At 35.6% G+C, this 7,038-nt stretch overlaps 2 protein-coding genes across 3 annotated transcripts in view; one reads left to right on the top strand and one right to left on the bottom strand.

Annotated features, from left to right (window-relative positions):
* LOC134846903 (importin subunit alpha-3-like) overlaps positions 1–7,038 on the top strand; it is a 408,629-nt gene that overhangs the window by 154,357 nt on the left and 247,234 nt on the right. The gene's annotated exons all lie outside the window — the stretch shown is intronic.
* LOC134846906 (protein arginine N-methyltransferase 1-like) overlaps positions 1–7,038 on the bottom strand; it is a 443,857-nt gene that overhangs the window by 210,914 nt on the left and 225,905 nt on the right. The gene's annotated exons all lie outside the window — the stretch shown is intronic.

The following is a 7,038-nucleotide window of genomic DNA, read 5'->3' as shown; positions in this document are numbered from 1 at the left end:
CGATTCGGAAACTTCGTGATAAAATGGTTGTTCATTAGCTGTTCTTCGAGATAAATTAGCACAAGCGCTTGACGGTGATCATCAAAAGCAAATATTAGGCTGCTAAAAATGAAAGCACAAGCGAGCAGTAACAAGACTGCTCGTATATCAGGGCAAAGCCCTGAATAATCGGACTGTCCCTTAATTCATATTAAATATTTTTTAAGAAAAAGAAAATATTGAAAACCTTTAAAATTTAGACAAAATCAGTTAGCAGCTAATCGATTAGCAGCTGCCAAATCAAATAGCAGCCCCCCCCCCCCTGATTAGATAAGTTTGGCAGTTCAAGTTTCGAGTTAAAATTGAAAGGGCGAAGGCGAGTGAAACAAGCGCTCGCGCGCAATTGGCAGCTGCTCGATTCGGAAACTTCGTGATAAACTGGTTGTTCATTAGCTGTTCTTCGAGATAAATTAGTACAAGCGCTTGACGGTGATCATCAAAAGCAAATATTAGGCTGCTAAAAATGAAAGCACAAGCGAACAGTAACAAGACTGCTCGTATATCAGGGCAAAACCCTGAGTAATCGGACTGTCCCTTAATTCATATTAACTTTTTTTTAAGAAAAAAAATATTGAAAACCTTTAAAATTTAGACAAAATCAATTAGCAGCTGCTCGATTCGGAAACTTCGTGATAAAATGGTTGTTCATTAGCTGTTCTTCGAGATAAATTAGCACAAGCGCTTGACGGTGATCATCAAAAGCAAATATTAGGCTGCTAAAAATGAAAGCACAAGCGAGCAGTAACAAGACTGCTCGTATATCAGGGCAAAGCCCTGAATAATCGGACTGTCCCTTAATTCATATTAAATATTTTTTAAGAAAAAGAAAATATTGAAAACCTTTAAAACTTAGACAAAATCAATAGTGAAATTTTGAGTCTTACGAAATAATTATGACCAATTAGCTAGCCTCAATTCAATTTGGAGCAATTTTTTTTGTGCTGGATAATTCACCATGCATAAATAATTCGCGCTACGATCTCAGCATCAAAAAGAATTTATTCAAAGCCTGCATAATTCAGTCCAGAATTTGGCCAATATGCCAATTTTCAAACCCCCAGAACTCTACAAAAAATGATCGGAGGAAACATATTTTTTTGATTTTGAGCTCAGGAAGTCGATATATTCAATGGGTTATAAATTTTATTTTGCTGAAAATCATTATTTGAATCGGCAAAAATTGGCTGAATAAAAAACCACGCCGAGCTTAAACTTTCCGTTTTATTCAAAAGTCGAAAGAATTATTGGTTAACTGTTGCACAATAGTAAAAAACCTTCAAGAAATAAATCGACTCCCATCCAAATTAATTACACAAATTAATTTCAATTAAATGTTAATATCAATCAATTAATTGTAATTAGAGACGTTCAACCATCAATTAATTTAATTGACATTAGTTGCAATTAATTTAATTGCATTGAAATTTTGAACACCGTTGGTCTCTGGTGATCCTTGTCTTTCGAAGTAATGTCATACTAAATTTGTAATAGTTTTTTATTTTAGATTTTCAACCAAAGGGGGTTATAACCAAAAAGACCAGCTTAATTTCTGAGCGAGTCACAGACTTTACATGTTTAAACTCTGTCTTGTCGTCAAGCGGCAAACGTTAGGGGGATTGAAGGGGAGCAAAAGGCAAACGTTAGAGGGCCCAATCGATTCTTTTTGCAATTTGAGTTATGGTTTAGTTAGAAGTGGATTAGGCCGTACACTCGCTTTGCAAAGTTTCCGCATAACTCACTTGATAAATGCAGAAATTCTGGCAAAATTTTGCACGACGCGCGAAACAAAAACAAAGTGGAACAAGACCGCTCGTATCAGAAAAAAGATTGCCTTTTAAGGTTTCAGGAGCAGTAATCACTTTAAAAAATTAAATGTAATAAAATAAAATGAATTTTTTTTTAATTTTGAAATTTTTTATGAAAATCATCCCCCACACGCCATATAAAGAACAAAAGGATAGATTTTGCTCCTTGTAACAAATAATTTATGGCAAATAATCTTCTTTCAACTAATCTGGAACAATTTCTAAGACGGTTGAGTCTCCCCTTAGGCGTAAAAAGCGCGAAATATATCGCGCGTTAATTGTCCCAAATTGGCCAAAATGGCAATATTTAAAACCCCATGACTTTACGAAAAATGATCAGAGGTGAAATATCTTTTCAAATTTAGGCTCAGGACAAAAATAGCTTTTGAATGATATAAAAAAATCCCGTCAAAAATGACTAGTTAAAAAGTCGAAATTTGTCTGAAGAAAAAAACCCGCCCCGAGCACAAATATTCCGTTACTTTCGTATCGAAAGTTGGAACAAAAAAATCCATTTAATGTGATTTCATACTTGTTATAAACCCTTTATACTTGATTCCAAATGAATTATAATGCATTTTGGGACCAAGTTAACATCCTCCCCCTCAAAGCCGTTTGGGGGGAGGATGTTAACTTGGTTCTAAGTTAAAATTTTCAGCCAATCAGAATCGAGCTTTTTACATGCAGCGCATAGCAAATTTAATGCGAATTAAATGCTGGGGTGGAAGATCTTAACTTGGTCTATCTGGGGGTGGGGGGAGGGGGAGGATGTTAACTTGATCCGCATTTTGTTTTGGCAAAAAAAATGGATTTAAATCCGTTTTTAGTCCAATTTTGTTGTCTGAACGTAACATGGGAATCGATTATATTTACAACATTTTAGACCACGAAAATCCCTTATAATCGTTTTGTTTTCACTTTTCTTAATTACGGGTAGCTAATCCGGTCGTATTAATTTTGTACGAGTCAAATTTTCTTAATTGGGTTTTGACCCGGGTTGAAGTTGCATTACAACTCAGAAAAGTATCATTGTGATTGCATTGTTTTGACGTGTTTCAGGGGTGTACCAGCACATATGCATAGATTAACTATGTTTTTTTCTATGTTCATTGTTTTTCTATTACTTATTACGAAAACATTGATGTGACATCCATAAAACCTCGATGAGACATCTATGTTATGATAGTTTAGTTAAATTGATGTTAAATCGATGAAATATCTATGGCACATCCATGTTTGAGCTAAATTTCAATTTTTACAATATTTCGATTTGTTCCCAAAGTTTTGTCACGTGTCGTTACAAACGAATAAAAAACTATTTCAATGGCCTTACACCACAGAATCTGCTGGAAACCACGTAAAATTAGGCTGCTAAAAATGAAAGCACAAGCGAGCAGTAACAAGACTGCTCGTATATCAGAGGGCAAAGCCCTGAATAATCGGACTGTCCCTTAATTCATATTAAATATTTTTTAAGAAAAAGAAAATATTGAAAACCTTTAAAATTTAGACAAAATCAGTTAGCAGCTAATCGATTAGCAGCTGCCAAATCAAATAGCAGCCCCACCCCTGATTAGATAAGTTTGGCAGTTCAAGTTTCGAGTTAAAATTGAAAGCGCAAAGGCGAGTGAAACAAGTGCTCGCGCGCAATTAGCAGCTGCTCGATTCGGAAACTTCGTGATAAACTGGTTGTTCATTAGCTGTTCTTCGAGATAAATTAGCACAAGCGCTTGACGGTGATCATCAAAAGCAAATATTAGGCTGCTAAAAATGAAAGCACAAGCGAGCAGTAACAAGACTGCTCGTATATCAGGGCAAAACCCTGAGTAATCGGACTGTCCCTTAATTCATATTAAATATTTTTTAAGAAAAAAAAAATATTGAAAACCTTTAAAATTTAGACAAAATCAATTAGCAGCTGCTCGATTCGGAAACTTCGTGATAAACCGGTTGTTCATTAGCTGTTCTTCGAGATAAATTAGCACAAGCGCTTGGCGGTGATCATCAAAAGCAAATATTAGGCTGCTAAAAATGAAAGCACAAGCGAGCAGTAACAAGACTGCTCGTATAACAGGGCAAAGCCCTATATAGTCGGACTGTCACTTAATTCATTTTAAATATTTTTTAAGAAAAAGAAAAAATTTAAAACCTTTAAAATTTAGACAAAATCAATAGTGAAATTTTGAGTCTTACGAAATAATTATGACCAATTAGCTAGCCTCAATTCAATTTGGAGCAATTTTTTTTGTGCTGGATAATTCACCATGCATAAATAATTCGCGTTACGATCTCAGCATCAAAAAGAATTTATTCAAAGCCTGCATAATTCAGTCCAAAATTTGGCCAATATGCCAATTTTCAAACCCCCAGAACTCTACAAAAAATGATCGGAGGAAACATATCTTTTTGATTTTGAGCTCAGGAAGTCGATATTTTCAATGGGTTATAAATTTTATTTTGCTGAAAATCATTATTTCAATCGGCAAAAATTGGCTGAATAAAAAACCACGCCGAGCATAAAGTTTCCGTTTTATTCGAAAGTCGAAAGAATTATTGGTTAACTGTTGCACAATAGTAAAAAAAAAACTTCAAGAAATAAATCGACTCCCATCCAAATTAATTACACCAATTAATTTCAATTAAATGGTAATATCAATCAATTAATTGTAATAAGAGACGTTCAACCATCAATTAATTTAATTGACATTAGTTGCAATTAATTTAATTGCATTGAAATTTTGAACACCCTTGGTCTCTGGTGATCCTTGTCTTTCGAAGTAATGTCATACTAAATTTGTAATAGTTTTTTATTTTAGATTTTCAACCAAAGGGGGTTATAACCAAAAAGACCAGCTTAATTTCTGAGCGTGTCACAGACTTTACATGTTTAAACTCTGTCTTGTCGTCTTGCTGCCCTGTGGTCTTATTGTTCCGGTTTTCGAAAAAAAACGGAATATATATCCTTCAGGTGGTGGGGTGGGTTCAGGTGGGGGAGGGTGTGGATTCAGGTGATGGGGGGTGGTTTCAGTGGGGGCGGGCGGGGGATGGGTTTCAGTGGGGGAGGGGGTGTTCAGGGGTTCAGTGGGGGGGGGGGCGGTTGTTCAGGTGAGGGGGGGGTTGTTTAGGTGGGGGGGGGGGGGTGTTTAGGTGGGGGAGGGTGGTGTTTAGGTGGGGGGGGAGGGGAGCAAAGCGGCAAACGTTAGGGGGATTGAAGGGGAGCAAAAGGCAAACGTTAGAGGGGCTTAACGGATTCTTTTTGCAATTTGAGTTATGGTTTAGTTAGAAGTGGATTAGGCCGTACACTCGCTTTGCAAAGTTTCCGCATAACTCACTTGATAAATGCAGAAATTCTTGCAAAATTTTGCACGACGCGCGAAACAAAAACAAAGTGGAACAAAACTGCTCGTATCAGAAAAAAGATTGCCTTTTAAGGTTTCAGGAGCAGTAATCACTTTAAAAAATTAAATGTAATAAAATAAAATGAATTTTTTTTTTTGAAATTTTTTATGAAAATCATCCCCCACACGCCATATAAAGAACAAAAGGATAGATTTTGCTCCTTGTAACAAATCAGTTATGGCAAATAATCTTCCTTCAACTAATCTGGAACGATTTCTAAGAGGGTTGAGTCTCCTCTTAGGCGTAAAAAGCGCGAAATATATTGCGCGTTAATTTTCCCAAATTGGCCAAAATGGCAATATTTAAAACCCCATGACTTTACGAAAAATGATCACAGGTGAAATATCTTTTCAAATTTAGGCTCAGGACAAAAATAAATTTTGAATGATATAAAAAAAATCCCGTCAAAAATGGCTAGTTAAAAAGTCGAAATTTGTCTGAAGAAAAAAACCCACCCCGAGCACAAATATTCCGTTACTTTCGTATCAAAAGTTGGAACAAAAAAATCCATTTAATGTGATTTCATACTTCTTATAAAATCCTTTATAATCGATTCCAAATTAATTATAATGCATTTTGGGACCAAGTTAACATCCTCCCCCTCAAAGCCGTTTAGGGGGGAGGATGTTAACTTGGTTCTAAGTTAAAATTTTCAGCCAATCAGAATCGAGCTTTTTACATGCAGCGCATAGCAAATTTAATGCGAATTAAATGCCGGGGTGGAAGATCTTAACTTGGTCTATCTGGGGGTGGGGGGAGGGGGAGGATGTTAACTTGATCCGCATTTTGTTTTGGCAAAAAAAATGGATTTATATCCGTTTTTAGTCCAATTTTGTTGTCTGAACGTAACATGGGAATTGATTATATTTACAACATTTTAGACCACGAAAATCCCTTATAATCGTTTTGTTTTCACTTTTTTTAATTACGGGTAGCTAATCGGTCGTATTAATTTTGTACGAGTCAAATTTTCATAATTGGGTTTTGACCCGGATTGAAGTTGCATTACAACTCAGAAAAGTATCATTGTTATTGCATTGTTTTGACGTGTTTCAGGGATGTACCAGCACATATGCATAGATTAACTACGTTTTTTTCTATGTTCATTGTTTTTCTATTACTTATTACGAAAACATTGGGCTCTTTTTCCTCCCCCCCCCCACCACCCCCCCCACCTCACACGAGCTTCAATATATTAGTGTAACGAGTGGTTTTATGAGGTTGAGTATCAAGACCAAATATGTTTGTCGTGGCCTTATCAGTCTGTATGTAAATTTTCATAACAATCGGACAATGTGCTCAACAAATTCACATGAAAACATTTGCAGGTGGGGGGGGAAAGAAAAAAAGCCAAACATTGATGTGACATCGATAAAACCTCGATGAGACATCTATTTCATGATAGTATAATTAAATTGATGTTACATCGATGAAACATCTTTTTTTTTTTTTCAAATTGTAAATTAAATTTGTTTAGTTAAGAGTTTCATAATCAATATGTACAACAAATAACATCATATTTGTTCAATTGACATTACTTTTACCGGATACCGGGTATCCTGGTTTGTTGCTGAAGTCTTACATTACCTTATAGTTTAGATCAGAAGGAGCAATTTGTATTTCTCATCTTCCATACTTCCCATGACACAAATGTTTGCAAGTTGATTTTCCATGACGCCGATGATTTTGAATATGCACCACGAACAACCGAAACAACATACTTAAGTCTTGCAATGTTGGTTGATACAAAAACGTCACGCCAATTGTTAATCTGTAATATGTTTCTTGAAGGTTG

The sequence above is a fragment of the Symsagittifera roscoffensis genome, chromosome 5 (assembly GCF_963678635.1).
Source record: "Symsagittifera roscoffensis chromosome 5, txSymRosc1.1, whole genome shotgun sequence".
Classification (NCBI taxonomy): Eukaryota; Metazoa; Xenacoelomorpha; order Acoela; family Convolutidae; genus Symsagittifera; species Symsagittifera roscoffensis.
Note: the sequence above shows the minus strand (reverse complement) of the source record. Positions and strands in the feature narration are given on the sequence as shown.